The sequence below is a fragment of the Vipera berus genome (assembly GCF_964194415.1).
Source record: "Vipera berus genome assembly, chromosome: 2".
In the NCBI taxonomy this organism is placed as follows: Eukaryota; Metazoa; Chordata; class Lepidosauria; order Squamata; family Viperidae; genus Vipera; species Vipera berus.
The window spans coordinates 153,105,813-153,125,132 of record NC_138203.1 but is presented as its reverse complement, the minus strand read 5'-3'; the positions used below and the strand labels follow the sequence as shown (position 1 = coordinate 153,125,132).

The 19,320-nt window shown below is 42.6% G+C and overlaps 1 protein-coding gene across 3 annotated transcripts in view; it reads right to left on the bottom strand.

The window, feature by feature from the left end:
• Positions 1–8,911, bottom strand: part of RAB5B (RAB5B, member RAS oncogene family) — a 33,540-nt gene extending 24,629 nt beyond the window's left edge. For 2 of the 3 annotated variants that reach the window (XM_081318534.1, XM_081318532.1), the window contains exon 1: positions 8,834–8,911. The gene's annotated coding sequence lies outside the window, so the exon portion shown is untranslated. Of the gene's footprint in view, positions 1–3,396; positions 3,419–8,833 lie in introns of those variants that run through there. The other variant, XM_081318533.1, reaches the window with a different exon arrangement.
• Between the last annotated feature and the right edge of the window lie 10,409 nt (positions 8,912–19,320).

Here is a 19,320-nt window from a genome sequence, read left to right as displayed (position 1 = left end):
ACCACACTTTTCTAATCTTGGTTACAGTACATCTATACAATATTTCATAGACTGACTTTTCTTTAAACTTCTCGTATCTATTTTTCAGGATTCCATCAAACATCTCTTTTACCCATTCCTTTCTCACGATTTATTCAATCTTTCCACAAATACTTATTCTGTAATTCAACCCTCATTTATTCTACCTACATGATGAGCCTCCATGTTATGGTCACTCACCCTTTTGCACTGAATTCACATTCATTCATCACTCATTCATTCTTAAACACCTCTCTTTGTTATATCCTACATCATAAGATCAGATTACTTCCAGCATATTTGTTGACGGTTCAATTCTCATACTCAGTTCTCACTCCTATATAGCTAAGTAGGCAGTGCTCTTTTACATGCAGTCATTTTCACTTATCCATTCATCACATCTGAATATGTGCAGGTATGCCCACACATATACACTTCTCTGTCAACATTTGAACATCTTAAAATTTCTCCTCCAATTTCCTGTCCTAACTCCATCTATTTATCCAAACTACCAAGATATATAAATTCACCTATAGGTTGCTCAGTTTTTTTCACAATGTGTTGTATAGATAGTCCTCAACTTATGACAATTGAGCCCCAAATTTTGGTATAAATCATTGTTGTCATAAGCCAAGTGACCACATGACCAGATTCAACTTTATAACCCTATTTATAAGTTAAGTGAATCTGCTGTCATTAAGCAAATCACATGGTCATAAATCCAATGCATATTGTTTTGCCAGAAAATAGTAAAAAAATGTCACAACACGCAATCACATGACAAGATGCTACAATTGGTCATAATTGCTGCTTGCTAAGCGCCCCAAATACAATCACATGACCATGGGGGGGGGTCAGGTAATGGTGTGTAGTCATAACTTCAAGAAGCCATAATTTTTTAATGTAGTAACTTTGCTCATTATGCAGCTGGTCATAAGTCAAGGACTACCAATATATCTTTCAATAGTTCCTCCAATTTATCCTATTAAACTGATGAAATTTATTTGACCTGAGAATTTTTATACCGAAATGTGATGTCATATCCCTCACACAACCCAAAAGCATGCATTGCCTTGATTTTTCATGGTTTTTCATGAGTTTTCAAGTTATTCAGCTTCTTGGGTTATGGTATATCTGCATTATCCAGGGAAGCATAACACACTGAATTAAGGAAGCAAAGCCTTTCAGAATTTGGTTGGATACTGAATTATCCTGCCCTTCTCTGTTAATGCCAGATGAAAATAGTCTCTGAGGTTTGTGCTATTAATCATCCAGTGTCTAAAAGTGTGGAAATACAGGAAATTAGCACATCACTCAACGACAATTCAGCAGCAGGTGACATCACTATCTTATCATTGGCAATCAGAATTAACAGGAATGTCAGACTAAAAGCAAAGAGAATCAAACCATTTGCTATCCTTGAAAGTCATTGGGTAAATGGAAATTTATGGTTAAAATGATTATTTTTCCTTCTGAAGCCAGTTATATGCTAATAAATAAAAATCAGGAAGCAAGCAGAGAAATTATCATGTAGAATATCAGACTACTTTTGGCCTTTTATTTTATGGAATTTCTAATGCCAATTAACTATCTGAATGTAGGAAAAACCTGAAATTGCTAGTAGTTCCTTGGAATTTTTTCCTCATATAATGTAAAATTGATTCTGATTTCACTCTTCATTCTACATTACATGTACATCAGTTTCCTATAGTATATATCTAAGATGGCTGGCAACAGAAAAGCCAAGATTTTTATCTTATCCACCGTTAAAGCACACAAGTAGTTTTTTGTAAACTTGCATAAAGAAGTCCAGAATTAAGTTTCTTATGTCTTGATATGTTCATCAGCCATTATTCATTATTTAGGTTCATTATTTACAAAAAATTCTATGTTTGAGTCATTTTATAACTCTACACAGCCAGTGTTACAGCTAAATTGGAATCTTTGACTACAGCTTCTTTGTTAGCCATGAGATTCTTATGTTTAGAGCTTCCACTGATGGGTTTTCCCTAGAAAGTAGCATACAATAATTAAAATATGATAAGATTTGATGATGGTTGCTTTAGTTAACAACAAATGGTTCTAGACCATTTCCCGTGGTTGTGATTAAAATTAATTAGTAGAAATTTTTTTTCTTTCTTCAGATACAGTGTTTAAAGATCTGGATAGGTTCTACAGACAGTCCCCAGGTTAAGAACGAGTTCCATCCCTAACTCTGTCTTTAATCCAAATTTGTTATTTAAATTAAAACAGGTTATTGTAGTTGTACTTTTGCACATCAGAGATGAACAGTACAGCAACAAAGTTGTTTACAATTTTAAGTTTCATACTTAAAACTGAGTTAGAGGGGAGACAGACTTCCAGCAAGGAGAGCCAATTCAACAACTGGAATTCAATCTTTCACCATTCTAAGGGCAAAGCAATCTGCCTCAAAATGGTGGATGGCGTTTTCCTTCCTTGAGCCAACGAATCTCTGAAGCCACATGATGCTTCCATGAACCATTGAAAAAAGTCTCTCTCTCTCTCTATCATATATATATATATATATATATATATCATGCACTACTTCATGACGCTCAGGAAAGCATTGTGCAGCTTCAGAGGTTTGTTGACTCAGGATATAAGTTGTCTTTAAGATGGATATTCTTAACCTTGGACTTCCTGTACAGATTTTCTGGAAAAGACATTATCAATACCAGAAATATCAGAACAATGTTCAACTCATCAATTTTATATGTATACATAATTCTGTCCTTAACATTATTTTATTCCATTTCTATGAAGACAAGTCAACTCACCAATTATTTGGCTCATATATATAATTCAGGCCTAACAATCCAAATACAATTTGGTAGAGATTTGTCAAAACAAGATTCATATCTTTTCTGTTACACTGGAAATGGTATGTCATTATTATTTCAATTCAAAACCACTGTTTTAGAAAACCACTACTGTCAGCAGTAGTTCACGAGTCCACTCTGATTTTTCTGCAACTCCCTCAAAACCTGGCAGAGTGTTCTTCTTCTGTACAACTTGTATTTCCTTCTGACTAATTTAGAACTGGAAAAAAATAAGTTTAACACTTCCTATCTTGCTCCAGTGAAGGCCCTTTATGAACTATATATATTAGGCAATTTTCTGTAGGAAAAGAAACCCTCCTTGGATCACAGTAAAGAAATTTAGCACAGAAACTAGCCTTTGGACAGCAAAGACACAGAAGATTATGTGGTAAACTGAACACAACATGAATAGTAATGAATTTGTATGTATGGAGCATTAGTTAAGATGGGACAAGCATTTACTTTTGCCAGTATTAATAGTTATACTGATTAATTATTTGTGCATCTATTTGTTAAAAGTCAATCTTCCTTCTCTTACCACTTGGATACCAGTTACTACATTCAAAAGTGGTCTTCAGAATGGTCTTCTCTTCCAGAATTCCTTTCTTTTATAAATTCTATTCTGAAAATACATTTAAGCACCATTAACATATTGAAATAACTGAAGTTAAGACCATATCTTACAATCCACCTCTTGTGTATGAAGTTATGAGCTTTATTTACAGCTAAACAAGTTAGTTTCGAGGTGCTGAAACTAAGAATATTTTAGATATATCAAATATGGAAAACTCCGGGCTGCAATTCCCACAGAAATTCCCACCCTAGTAACCTTGGACTCTTTGCAAAGTTTAATACACTAAATATATTGTTCAAGTAATGAAAATTGGATTTTTAACAAAGAGGTCTTACAGAAATCTAATCTGCACTATTGTTTTACTATATATGCTTCTCTAGAGACTAGGCAAAAACATGCTAAAGTTATTAGAATAATAAATGAGTCTCCTAATTTCAGATCCAATAACTAATGGACTTTGTCCTGAAGATGAACTTTTCCCCATCTTAAGCAGAAACATAAAATTTAACAGTTATATTTGTATATTTGTATATTTGTATATTTGCCAACATATATTCAAGGAAAGACTTAGAAGATTTGAAATCATTGTCCCAGCTGGAGAGTCTTTACATACTAACACAGCAAGATGGAAAGCTGAGGTTTGCTGTGTATATTATATTAGAGCTTAAGAACAAGATGCAGAAAGAGGTCGAGCTATTACACCTCAGTCTCTTCATCTCAGGCATCCCAAAGCCATTTCACTGATTTGTTAGCAAAATTGTGTCAATATGAAATGAATAATCAGATATGTCAATTTTTAACGAAAGGATGAGTCCCTAACAATATTTGTGATATATTCTTTAAAGTTCTAATTATATGCAGGATATATTGTTAGGGTTCCTACTAACCACTAACTTTAATATTTTTCACAAAATTTACAGGAGTAGCCTATCCTAACACTAAATCTTCAGCTAGACCTAACTTAATTGACTAGGTAGACAATCAATTGTTTACTGTGCATTAAAGCAGCAAATATACACTGGAGAACTCTAGATAACACAATCTGTCATTAATTTAAAACCACTTTTTTATTCTAAAGAAAAATGACCCTTTTCCGCCTGAAATCAAGAACCTTCATCTTTGTAAATATTTATGCATGCACAGCATTATATATGCCTGTCCATCCCAAGGCACAATTCCCCTTTAATTGCCTAAGCAGACCTGCTCAGTTAGTAAAATTATGTAAGAGTCATATATGGGTAAGTAGTACAATACGCATGTAGCATGTATATAGGTGATGCCCAAAAGACATAGGGATAATAAAAAAATCTGGTAGCATACAAGCTAGAGAATCTGATTGTCTCCAACTGTTTGAACATTCAACCTACCACTGTAATCAGTTCTCTTTCCCATTTGGATCAACTCTTTAGTAATATTAAGACTCTGCTAGTATGAATCTATAGAGATACATTCCACTTTTGCAAGTCACCCTAAAAGCAAAACCTCATCTTCCAAGAAGGCTGATAACAGCAAGCAAATGTTGCTACTATTCCAATATTTACATTGCTTTCAAAAGCAAGTTCAAAATACTGGTTATACGACAGTCCTAAAGTGATCAGCCACTACCTATTTTTAAGTAGCTTCCTTCCTTATATCCTGATCAAGAGAGAACCCACTATACAGATGCATTTTGGAGACCTAAACAGAAAGGCTACTTCATGTTCATGGAACTCCTTGTACCCAGAGCTCATCTGATTTAAAAACCAGTTCAATCTTAGATTGTCCCTTTGCTGACAAGGGATAGAAAATACAAAGGTTATTAAGTACTAACAGGAATTACATACTGTAAAATACACCCAATGCTCTAGAAAATTAGAGAGCTCCTCCTTATTAACAAAAACTACCATTAGCTTTTCACTCAGATTAAGACTTCACTTTCAAATAGCTCAAGTCAATAAAGGCCAACCAGGATAAGAAACCCTAGTCCCCTAATATCAGTAAGGAATGATAATAATAATAATAATAATTATTAATAATAATAATAATAATAATAATAATAATAATAATAATAATAATAATAATAATAATAATAATAATAATAATAATAATAATTTTATTTGTATACCGCCCTTCTCCCGAAGGACTCAGGGCGGTGAACAGGGCAAACATATAAAAGTACAAAAATACAAAAATTAAGAAAGAATTAAACGAGATGCCCAAGTTACAACAATAGGTTAAAATACATTTAAAACAACAATAAAATCCAACCCCATCCCCCATCAGGCCAGGCCGGCTTGTTCGAACAAATAAGTCTTCAGATCGCGTCGGAAGGAGCGAAGGTCGGGCGCCATCCGGAGCTCAACCGGCAAACGATTCCATAAATCCGGGGCGCCCACAGAGAAGGACCTCCCCCTGGGGGCCACCAGACGACATTCTCTGACCGGTGACACCCTGAGGAGGCCCTCTCTGTGGGAACGCACAGGGCGGAGGGAAGTTGACGCCGGCAGCAGGTGATCCCTAAGGTACTCCGGACCCATGCCATGTAGGGCCTTGAAAACCATTACCAGAACCTTGAATCTCACCCGGAAGACAACTGGGAGCCAATGCAGCTCACGGAGCAGAGGTGTGACATGGGAGTATCGGGAGACTCCCAACACAACTCTCGCGGCTGCATTCTGTACCAGTTGGAGCCTCCGAGTGGTCCTCAAGGGCAGCCCCATGTAGAGAGCATTGCAGTAGTCTAACCGAGAGGTCACGAGCGCATGAGTGACCGTACGCAGGGCATCCCGGTCTAGATAGGGCTGCAACTGGCGCACCAGGCGTTGCCATGCTTAATCAGACCCAAGGTCAGTCTGCATTCTGTTCTAAATTCCTGTTCATTTATGCTCAGAGAAAGCTTAAAAGCAAATTATGGAAATAACTTTCCTTTACTACATATGGTAGCACTTAAAGTACAACCATAAAACCTGTTAAAGCTTTTGATTCTTTCTTGTGATCAGTATTTGCATACAATCAGCAAATTACCCAAGTTTACCCTTGTGACAAAATAAGCAGGATGTATTTCCAGGGTGAAAGGCTTCTAGTTTTATATTCCAAGGTGTTTGCCATATAAAGTAACAGGTTAAAACCATTGTTTTTCATTATGGGAAAGAGATTTGTTACCTGTAAAGAATACTATTATGCCACACTAATGATGGGACATTTTTAGAACTGTAAGCAAATGCACACCTATAGTCAGTAGGAAGACAAAGGTGTCAAAATCTTTTTGCAACAAAAGAACTAAAGATAACATACAGAAAACAAACGGAAGAAATTTGAAACCGAGTATGTAATCTAAGAATCTAAATATAACTTTGAAATTATAATTCTAATAGAGCAAAAAGACAAATACAGAGTCAAACTGAAAATGGAAGTCATAGTACTGGCCAAAAATATGAGTCCATGAGTCCACTCGCCATCAATTTTAAGCACAGTAATAGCAATTCACTTCTACACTAGTTTATCATTTTAGTCAGGTTTTTTTAAACACACATACTTCATTTTCATATACATTCTTTGATCTCAGTTATACCGATGATAATACCTTAGAAAAATCAGTGGATTGCCAAACAAAAAAAGTTGCAACAATGGCTAAGAACAATAATGATAAAACTAGGGAAATTTTGTGAAGACTAAAAGAAAGTTTCTCACCATTAAACAAAAAGTTTACTGCTAATCTCCAAGAGTGCATCCTTCATAATATCTAGAATCTAGTTCTATATCTGTGTGGATTCAGGATAAATCAATTTAAGAAAACACAATTTCTTAAATAAGCCATAATGAAGAATACGGAAATTCATTCATATTGTGCAGGTCTTAGTTTTAAGCTCGGTATCAATGCATTTCTATCAGCTATCAAAGCCTTATAGCATCTTTTGGATGTAAGATACATTAAGCACTGCATCTTGGCTAAGTCTACTTCTCATACTGATTTAATAAAGAACATTCTCTCTTCCCTCTAGTTTTCTGGGCAGCTTTCCCACATCGATGCATTTTTAATGGAGTACAACTTTAAGGAAAAAGAACCTTAAAACATCCACGAAGCGTCAATGTGCCTTTCAGAGCTTAATTACAAGGATTAGTAAAAAGCATCACACATGCCTACCTATTACCATAAATGTAAGCCGAATCACAAACACTCCGTGACTGCTGACCACGCAATCGGTAACTCTTCTTTGAAAGGGCAAATGGTTTTGCCCCTCCTAGGTGACTTACAGTTAAGAAAGAAAGGAATTAGCGTTATGAGAAGACATACCTCTTTCAACAGAAAGAAAACATGGAAAGACAATACAGCGAAAGCTTTGAACAAGTCAGACAAACCAAGCCTGGATCGTGTACAACAGCTAGCAAAACGCTAAACAACTAAGTTCGCCGGCTATCGCGCTAGCACAAAGTTCTGCTTTCCTAACGCCAAGAACCAGGCTAGGAAGCTCCAACAGCTTCCCTCCTACGCTAACCAGATTTTACTAATGAGTAAACATGCAATCTATTCTACACTAGCAGTTCCTAACAGCTTTAGACTCGAGGGAAGCTTCACAATATCGAACCGACTACGGTACGAGAACGATCCCTAGCTCAAGAGTTTTGATTATCGATGAATAACCCTGGAACTTCTCACTAGGGCCCGTTTATTATGCGGACTCCCCTCCACCAGCAGCAAGTAGCAAGCCTTTCATAACTCAGCCCAGTCGGTTCCCTACGTCAGAAAGGCCACAGAGAGAAACATCGCCCGGGAGAGACGGTCGCCATTCCGACGCGTATGTTCCCTGCCACGCTCACGCCTGGCGACCCCGCTTCGACTCGCCCTCCCAGCCCAATTCTAATGTTAAAAAAAAAACCTCCTTGGCCCCGTTCAGCTGCCCTGGATGTTGAGAGGCCTTTCGCTTCGCCCCACTTTTGGCTTCTCTAGGCCAGCGTTTCCCAACCTTAGGAACTTGAAGATGCGTGGACTTCAACTCCCAGAATTCCCCAGCCAGCTATGCTGGCTGGGGAATTCTGGGAGTTGAAGTCCACGCATCTTCAAGTTCCTAAGGTTGGGAAACACTGCTCTAGGCCACCTCCCTCCGCGGCAAATATCCCTCCCTCCCCTGGTAGACGGTTGAAAAGGGGCAGGCCCACCTCCCCCAGAGCCGGCAGGGCCTCCAATTAACCTCTTGCGCCGTCCCCCCCCAGCCACCAGGCCGCGGTCGCCCCATCGGAAGGAATCGCTAGCCAAGCCCACTCCCTCCTCTCGCTCCCCCACGGCCAGGCGTAGGCCCCGAGACCATCCTCTAGCCCTCACGTAGTCAAGCCACTGGGGTCTGAGGGAGCCGCTCCCAGGGAGCCAAAACGACGCCTCGAGATGCCAGACAGCCGGCGCGGCCTAAGAGCCCCACACAGGTACCTGAGACGGCGCTGGCTCCCCCCACTTCGCGGCCCTGGACTGTTTCGCACACAAACAACCTATCTCAACCAAACCCAACTCTATGCCGGAAGGCGGAGTTAGGCTACATTCTAAGCCAATGGCCGCTAGGCACCTGGGGCGCTAGAACGTGCTCTCCACCAATCGACTCCCGGGAAACCGCACCCTTGCCTCGTCTAGCTAATTGGAACTCCGCGAAGGGAAGGACGGGCAGAAGCTCTAGCACCAATGCAGCGAAGGAGGCGGAATGGCGAGTTAAAAAGCATCCAACCAATAGAGAAGACGAGTGGTCTTTTAATCGACGAGCAAACCAGCCAGTAGAAAGGTCGCCGATTCGAGAGGTTTCATAAACAACAAATAAGGTGACCTAAGAGGGCGGAGCCATCTGGCGGGGCCAACCAGTCAACAGCTCGCTCTGTGGCTGATATTGCTCAATCGCAGATCACGTGTCCGGCGTACCGCCTCGCGAGAGGCCGAGTTGACAAGGAAGGTAGGTAGACGTGCGCCGAACTTTCTTTGCCCAATCAGAGATCACACTATCTCCGGGGGGCCAATGAGAAGCCACGAGGAATTTGAATGGCACAAGGAGAAAAGTTACTTCCGGGAGCCCTGTGAACCTTGACCCCCATTCGGCCGGGCGAGGTGGAGTTCTAGGAATGGGAAATCACGTGGGGGGCGTGGCCAGAGCCGAGTCTACCTGAGTCCCGGAAGCGTCATTGCTGAGGTCGGAAGTTCGCTGGTCTCAGCGGGACGCACTTCTGAGTGACCCCCAAGATTCATACAGCTAGGACAGGGGTAGGCAACCTCGGCTCTTTTATGACTCATGGACTTCAACTCCCAGAATTCCTGAGCCAGCTTGGCTGGCTCAGGAATTCTGGGAGTTGAAGTCCATGAGTCATAAAAGAGCCGAGGTTGCCTACCCCTGAGCTAGGAGGTGCTGGACCGCAGGAAAGACGGAGGGGAGAATTAACCCCGTTCTCCCCCTTGTGAACTACTCCTTGGTGTTCGAGGATCAGACGCCGTCTCGGCGTCCTGCGGCCCTTGAAGGCGGTGGGTCGGTCCTCCGAATAGTATAAAAAGGGGTAACCACAGCGGTAGATCGCTGGGAGCAACTGGGAGGGAGAAAGCCTAGGTGCCCACGGTCCCTGTCTCATCTGAGCTCGTCCTTTCCCGCGGTTGAGAGGGAACGAAGTCGGTGCGTAGCATAATCCGCTTCTACGAAGTGGGTGTCTGCAAAGGGAGCGAGATGGTAAATTTAAGGGCCTTTTCCGTGTGGTTGAGATGGAGCCTTCTGCGGCCTTTCGGTTATGGTCAGCAGCATCGCTTCTGATACGTCAAAACGAATACCATGTGATTTACTCTATAAGATGAATGGAGGACTTTTTTTAAAAAAAAATTCATTTGGACATTACAGTTTTTTAAAATTTGTTTTTAACTTTTGTATCTTGGTTTTTTAATCACCCTGTAAACCGCCCTGAGTCCTTCGGGAAAGGGCGGTATATAAATGTAATAAAATAAATAAATAAATACAGTTAAAAAGATAAGTACTAATACAAACTAAAAGAATAAAAAGAAAAATAGTACATAAAAGAAGGAAGGAAAGGAAAATAGTAAACAAAAAAAATATTCCCCCTATTTTAGTAATATCAGCAACCTTCTCTTGACATACAACAAATGCACATATAACAAATGTTCTCTTTATTTTCTATGACTCATATCTATAGACAAATCTTTAAAGTCTCTTTGTTCAATCCTGGTCAGCCAAAGTCCATTAAGAGTTATCAGAGATAATGTATCTGTTTTAACCATGATGAAATAAACCAATTTTATTTCTTCTATATTTTATTTTAACAATCTTAAATCTTTAATCCCTTGAAATCTGTCAGATTTTCATTTTTTTATCCCTTCTCAAAATCCTTCAAACAGAATTTAACAATCCTTTGTAAAACTCTTAGTGATTGTGAGCTTTCCAAGTTCTAAGGATACAAAGGAACTCCAAGTCATAATATACCACTGTCATGCCCCACAGTGGTTTGCTTTCTCCAGCTGAAAACCAAAATCTTCCACTGTCTGCAGAACATTGATCCAACAGGCTGCTGGATCATTCAAGTGCCCTTTGATGAGATTGATATGAATGGCAGTCTCTTTTCTGGAGAAACATTTATTTCTCCTAAATAACCCTTTATGCATACCATTCTTCAATGTTCCTTATTGTGGCACTTATGGTACCGTATAAGTGGATTGCAGACTCCTGTCATTACCCTTGGATTCTTTTACAGATTCTTGATTTTGCATGCGTTGTTCTTAAGTGTTTTTTGTTGGATCACCATTCCTGGCAAGAATGATGCTATTGCACTTTCTTCATTTATATGCTATCTACAAATTGGTGGAAAGCAGTATTTTTGGAAAAAAATTTCTAGCCCAATAAGCATTCATAACCCCTTTTGTGGTCCAGATGTCTTTTGAGATCTGATTCACTTCTACAAATCTATTGTGAAGCTTTGTGCTAGTGCTCTATTTAGAAGGATCCTTTAACCACAAGATGATCATGATTGGAATATTTGACACACTTTATGCTCTTAAAACAAATTACCTTAGGATTTCAAGTAATTTGTCAGAGAATGTGGTATTGTGGCTAAAATGCTGGAATAGGTGAAGGGAAACCCGGATACTAATCCACTATTATTGTTGTTAGCTGCGAAGTCGTGTCCGACCCATTGCGACCCTATGGACAATGTTCCTCCAGGCCTTCCTGTCCTGTACCATCTTCTGGAGTCCATTTAAGCTCACGCCTACTGCTTCAGTGACTCCATCCAGCCACCTCATTCTCTGTCGTCCCCTTCTTCTCTTGCCCTCAATCTTTCCCAGCATTAGGCTCTTCTCCAGTGAGTCCTTCCTTCTCATCAGGTGGCCAAAGTATTTGAGTTTCAACTTCAGGATCTGGCCTTCTAAAGAGCAGTCAGGGTTGATCTCCTCTAGGACTGACCGGTTTGATCGCCTTGCGGTCCAAGGGACTCGCAGGAGTCTTCTCCAGCACCACAGTTCAAAGGCCTAAATTCTTTGGTGCTCAGCCTTTTTTATGGTCCAATTTTCACTGCCATACATTGCAACTGGGAAGACCATAGCCTTGACTATACACTTTTGTTGACAGGGTGATAACTCTGCTTTTTAGTGTGCTGTCTAGATTTTATTATTATTTATTAAATTTATATGCCGCCCTTCTCCCTAAGGACTCAGGGCGGCTCACAACAATAAAAAATTAAAAAACATAGAATACAAAGATTAAAAAAGAATTAAACAATAAATAAATAAAGGACAATTTAAGCCGATAAAAACCAAATTTAAAAAACCATGATCAGTCCAGGCCCGCTTGTTGGAACAACCATGTCTTCAGGTCGCGGCAGAAGGATCAAAGGTCAGGGGCCGTCCCCAGCTCCGGGGGCAAATCATTCCAGAGGGTCAGCACGCCCACAGAGAAGGCTCTTCCCCTGGGGGTCGCCAGCCAGCATTGCCTGGCCGACGGCACCCTGAGGAGGCCGACTCTGGGAGCGAACCAGGCGATGGGAGGTTGACATTGGCAGCAGGTGGTCTCGCAAGTACCCCGGGCCTAAGCCATGTAGGGCTTTAAAGGTAATTACCAGCACTTTGAATTGCACCCGGAGGGCAACCGGAAGCCAATGCAGCTCGCGCAGGAGAGGTGTAACATGGGAGTATTGAGATACTCCCATAAGCACCTGTGCGGCCGCATTTTGCACTAGCTGAAGCCTCCGGGTGCACTTCAAGGGCAGCCCCATGTAGAGAGCATTGCAGTAATCCAGGCGAGAAGTGACTAGGGCATGGGTGACCGTGCATAGGGCATCTCGGTCCAAAAAGGGGCGCAACTGGCGCACCAGGCAAACCTGTGCAAAAGCCCCCCTGGTCACAGCAGTTAGATGATCCTCCAAATTGAGCCATGAATCCAGGAGGACACCCAAGTTGTGGGCCCTTTCTGAGGAGGGCAATGGCTCCCCCCCATCAAAAGAGATGGAACATGTTGGACAATACGAGATGCCGGTATCCACAGCCACTTGGTCTTGGAGGGGTTCAGCCTGAGCCTGTTCCTTCCCATCCAGACCCGCACCGCCTCCAGGCACCGGGACATCACGTCAAGGGCATCACTGGGTTGGCTCGGGGTGGAGATAAACAACTGGGTATCATCGGCATATTGGTGATACCTCACCCCAAAGCAACGGATGATCTCACCCAGCGGCTTCATATAGATGTTAAAAAGGAGGGGGGAGAGAACCGACCCCTGAGGTACCCCACAAGAAAGGGGCCTCGGGGTAGATTTCTGTCCCCCTGCCAATACAAACTGCGAGTGGCCCGAGAGGTAGGAGGAGAACCACCATAAAACAGTGCCTCCCACTCCCAACCCCTCGAGCCGTCGCAGCAGGATACCATGGTCAATGGTATCAAAAGCCGCTGAGAGGTCAAGTAGGACCAGGACAGAGGAGCAACCCCTGTCCTGGGCCCGCCAGAGATCATCTACCAGTGCGACCAATGCCGTTTCTGTGCTGTAACCGGGTCTGAAACCGGACTGCTACGGGTCCAGATAGTCCGCTTCATCCAGGAATTGCGGAAGCTGATGCGCTACAACACTCTCAACAATCTTCGCTACAAAGCGAAGGTTGGAGACAGGACAATAGTTATTCAAGGAGGCCGGGTCCAGAGCAGGCTTCTTGAGAAGGGGCCTCACCACCGCCTCTTTTAAGGCAGAGGGGAAGACACCCTCCATCAATGTCCAGCCTAGACGAGTTCAAATCACCAGGACCAGATGGATTACATCCCAAAGTTCTCAAGGAACTGGCAGGCGTGATCTCAGAACCACTGAACTATATTTTTCATAGATCCTGGAGCACTGGGGAACTACCAGAGGACTGGAAGAGAGCTGATGTAGTTCCCATATTCAAAAAAGGGAAAAAAATAGATCCAGGAAACTACAGGCCTATCAGCCTGACCTCAATACCTGGGAAGATTCTGGAAAAGATAATCAAACAACAAATCAGCGAACACCTTGATGCAAACAAAGTCATCACTAAAAGTCAACATGGGTTTGTCAAAAACAGATCATGCCAGACAAATCTTATTACATTCTTTGACCAAGTGACAAAATTAGTGGACCAGAGGAATGCTGTAGATATAATTTACTTGGACTTCAGTAAGGCATTAGATAAAGTAGATCACAACCTACTACTTGATAAGATAGAAAAATGTGGGTTAGACAGCATCACCACCAGATGGATTCGTAGCTGGCTGACTGGCCGTACTCAGCGTGTGGTCCTCAATGGAACTGCATCTACATGGAAGGAAGTGTGTAGTGGGGTGCCCCAGGGCTCTGTTCTGGGCCCAGTGCTCTTCAATATCTTCATTAATGACTTGGATGAGGGAATAGATGGGGAACTCATCAAATTTGCAGACGACACCAAGCTGGCAGGAATAGCCAATACTCCAGAAGATAGGCTTAAGATACAGAAGGATCTGGACAGACTCGAACACTGGGCACTATCTAACAAAATGAAATTCAATGGTGAAAAAAGTAAGGTTCTACATTTAGGCAGGAAAAATCAAATGCACAGGTATAGTATAGGTGATACCTTGCTCAATAGTAGTAACTGTGAGAGGGATCTCGGAGTCCTAGTAGACAATCACTTAAATATGAGCCAGCAGTGTGCTGCAGCTGCCAAAAAAGCCAACACAGTGCTAGGCTGCATTAACAGAGGGATAGAATCAAGATCAAGTGAAGTACTAATACCACTTTACAATGCTTTGGTAACGCCACACCTGGAATACTGCATCCAGTTTTGGTCACCACGATGTAAAAAAGATGTCGAGACTCTAGAAAGGGTACAGAGAAGAGCAACAAAGATGATTAGGGGGCTGGAGGCCAAAACATATAGGGAACGGTTGCTGGAAATGGGTGTGTGTAGTTTAACGAAGAGAAGAGTGAGGGGTGACATGATAGCAGTGTTCCAATATTTCAGGGGCTACCACAAAGAAGAGGGAGTCAAGCTATTCTCCAAAGCACCTGAAAGCAGGACAAGAAGCAACGGATGGAAACTAGTCAAGGAGAGAAGCAACCTAGAACTAAGGAGAAACTACCTGACAGAACAATTAACCAGTGGAACAACCTGCCTCCAGAGGTGGTGAATGCTCCAACACTGGAGGTTTTTAAGAAGAGACTGGACAGCCATTTGCCTGAAATGGTATACGGTTTCCTACCTGAGCAGGGGGTTGGACTAGATGACCTCCAAGGTCCCTTCCTACTACTACTACTACTACTACTTATTATTATTATTATTATTATTATTATTATTATTATTATTATTATTATTATTATTATTATTATTATTTATAATGAAGCGTTGACAACTGCCTGGAGCCAGCCCCCTGTCACCTCTCCAGCGGCCAAAACCAGCCAGGAGGGACATGGGTCCAGTAAACAAGTTGTAGTGCTCAGTCTACGCATAATCCTGTCCACATCATCCAAAGAAACAGGGTCAAACTCACCCCAAATGGTATAACCAAAACGTACCCTCTCCACTCCGCCGGATTCCACCCAGTCGGAGTCCAAACCAGTCCGGATCTGAGTGCTTTTGTCCAGCAGATACTGTACAAATTCCTCAGCCCTACCCTGCAAGGGGTCATCCCTCGGTCACTGGTTAAGCAGTGAGCGGGTCACTCTAAACAGGGCGGCTGGGCGGTTATCTGCGGACGCAATGAGAGCGGAAAAGTAAGCACGCTTTGCCGCTTCCATCACCACTAGGTAAGACGTAAGATAAGTTCTTAGCCGTGTTCAATCAGATTTGGAACTGCTGGACCTCCAACAGCTCTCAAGGCGTCTTTTCCGGCACTTCATCTCTTGGAGTCCCTCGGTAAAGCAGGGGGCACCCGGACTCTGCGCTGGGTCAGAGGCCGCAAAGGCACAACTCGATCCAAGGCCCCAGCAGCAGCCCTATCCCAGGCTACCAGTAGGGCCTTGGCAGAGTCGTGGGCAAGGGAAGCAGGAAATGTCCCAAGCTCCGTCTGGAACCTCTCAGGGTCCATCAGGCGCCTGGGGCGGAACCACCTGGTCAGTTCTGCCTCCCAGCAGCGGGGGGTGGCGTACTGAAAGTCTAGCCGGAGAAGAAAATGATCAGACCATGATGGGTTGGATAGTTAAATCCCCCCTACCCATATCATTAATCCACTGCCCAGAGATAAAAACCAGGTCGAGTGTGTGCCCCCCATTATGAGTCGGGTCTTGAATTATTTGAGTCAGGTCCCTGGCCGTCATGGAGGCCATGAACTCCCGGGCCAACTCAGATGCCTTCCCCGCGGAGGGCAGATTGAAATCCCCCAGAACTATAAGCCTGGGAAACTCAATCGCAACCCGGGCAAGACGTCGAAGAGCTTAGGCAGGGTCGATGACATGCAGCTGGGAGACAGATATGTAATCAAAACGCCCAACTGAACTCTAAGACCCAACTTCAAAAGGAGAGAATCACACCCGCCTATCTGAGGGACAGTGGCCACTTGCGGACAAAGACTCTCCCTAATTATAACCGCCACCCCACCACCCCTGTCCTGGGCCCGCGGCTGGTGAAGCACCCGGAAGCCCGGTGGGCATAGTTCTGAGAGGGGGACTCCCCCCTTGGCCCAGCCAGGTCTCTGTGATGCAGGCCAGGTCCGTTGCCATGGCTGTCCTCCCGAGGAGCAAAAGTCTTTTAATTTCTTGGCTACAGTCCCCATCTGCAGTGATCTTGGAGCCCAGGAAAATAAAATCTGTCACTACCTCCATTTCTTCTCCATCTATTTGCCAGGAATTGAGAGGGCCGGATGCCATGATCTTGGTTTTCTTAATATTAAGTTTCAACCCAAGTTTTGCACTCTCCTTCTTCAGCCGCAACAAGAGGCTCTTTAGTTCTTCACTTTCTGCCATTAGAGTGGTATCATCTGCATATCTTAGGTTGTTGATATTTCTTCCGGCAATCTTAATTCCAACTTTTGACTCATCTAGCCCTGCCTTTCTCATGATGTGCTCTGCATATAAGTTAAATAGGCAGGGCGACAATATACAGCCTTGCCGGACCCCCAATTTTGAACCAATCAGTGGTTCCATGTCCAGTTCTCACTGTTGCTTCTTGGCCCACATATAGGTTTCTCAAGAGACAAATAAGATGGTCTGGTACTCCCATCTCTAAGAACTTGCCACAGTTTGTTGTGATCCACACAATCAAAGGCTTTAGCATAGTCAATGAAGCAGAAGTAGATGCTTTTGTGGAACTCTCTAGCTTTCTCCATGATCCAGCGTATGTTGGCAATTTGATCTCTAGTTCCTCTGCCTCTTCAAAATCCTGCCTGTACTTCTGGTAGTTCTCGTTCCACATACTGCTGGAGTCTAGCTTGTAGGATTTTAAGCATAACTTTACTAGCATGAGAAATGAGTGCAATGGTGCGATAGTTTGAACATTCTTTGGCACTGCCTTTCTTTGGAATTGGAATGTAAAGTGATCTTTTCCAATCCTGTGGCCACTGTTGAGTTTTCCAAATTTGCTGGCAAATTGAGTGTAGCACTTTTACTGCAGCGTCTTTTAAGATTTTGAATAGCTCAGCTGGAATACTGTCACCTCCACTAGCTTTGTTGTTGCTCAGCTTTTCTAAGGCCCACTTCACTTCACATTCTACGATGTCTGGCTTGAGGTCAGTGACCACCTCATTGTGATTATCAGGGATGTTAAGCTCATTCTTGTATAGTTCTTCTATGTAATTTTGCCATCTCTTCTTAATCTCTTCTGCCTCTGTTAGGTCCCTGCCATTTTGGTCCTTTATCATGCCCATTTTTGCATGAAACGTTCCCTTCATCTCTCCAATTTTCTTGAAAAGATCTCTGGTCCTCCTTATTCTATTGTATTCTTCTATTTCTTTGCACTGTTCATTTAAGAAGGCATTCTTATCTCTTCTAGCTATTCTCTGGAATTCTGCATTCAATTGGGCGTATCTTTCTTTTTCTCCCTTGCCTTTCACTTCCCTCCTTTCCTCAGCTATTTGCAAAGCTTCCTCAGACAGCCATTTTGCTTTCTTGCATTTATTTTTCTTTGGGATGGTTTTGGTTGCTACCTGTTGTACAATGTTGCGAACCTCTGTCCATAGTTCTTCAGGCACTCTGTCTATCAGATCTAATTCCTTAAATCTATTTGTCACCTCTACTGTATATTCAACAGGGATATGATTTAATTCATACCTGAGTGGCCTAGTGGTTTTCCCTACTTTCTTCAGTTTAAGCCTAAACTTTCCAATGAGAAGCTCATGGTCTGAGCCACAGGCAGCTCCTGATCTTGTTTTTACTGACTGTATAGAGCTTCTCCATCTTTGGCTGCAGAGCATGGTGTATGTCCATGTGTAGAGCCATCTCTTGGGTTGTTGGAAAAGAGTGTTTGCTATGACCATCGTATTCTCTTGGCAAAATTCTATGAGCCTGTGCCCTGCTTCATTTTGTACTCCAAGGCCAAACTTGCCTGTTATTCCGGTTATCTTTTGGCTTCCTACTTTAGCATTCCAATCCCCCATGATGATAAGGACATCATTTTTTGGTGTTAGTTCTATAAGGTGCTGTAGGGCTTCATAGAACTGGTCAATTTCATCCTCTTCAGCACTGGTGGTTGGGGCATAGACTTGGACTAGTGTGATATTGAATGGTTTGCCTTGGATTCGAACTGAGATCATTCTGTCATTTTGAGGATTGTATCCCAGTATTGCTTTTCCTACTCTTTTATTGACTATGAAGGCTACTCCATTTCTTCTGAGGGATTCTTGCCTGCAATAGTATACCTGATGGTCATCTGAATTAAATTCACCCATTCCTGTCCATTTTAGTTCGCTGATAACTAAGATGTCGATGTTTAGTCTTGTCATCTCTTGTTTGACCACATCCAGCTTTCCTTGATTCATGGATCTTACAGTGCAGGTTCCTATGGAGAAAGAATCTTTACAGCAACGGACTTTCCTTTCGAGCGTCCTTTCGGCTTTCGCCCAGTCGCTTCATTCTTTCTGGCGCTACTAGTACTAGCCCTCTGCTCTTCCCCAGTAGCATATTGGACACCTTCCGACCTGAGGGGCTCATCTTCCATCGACATATCGTTTTGCCTTTTGGTACTGTCCATAGGGTTTTCATGGCAAAGATACTGGAGTGGTTTGCCATTTCCTTCTCCAGTGGATCACGTTTTGTCAGAACTCTCTGCTATGGCCTTTCCGTCTTGGGTGGCCCTGCAGGGCATAGCTCATAGCTTCATTGAATTACGCAAGCCCCTTCACCAAGACAAGGCAGTAATCCATGAAGGGGAATCCACTATTAGCCTTGTAGAATAACACATTTGAAAGTCTTGAGGACTACACTACCATAGAAAAAGAGCTATTTAAACCAAAATGTCTTATGAATTGTCCAATAATAGAAG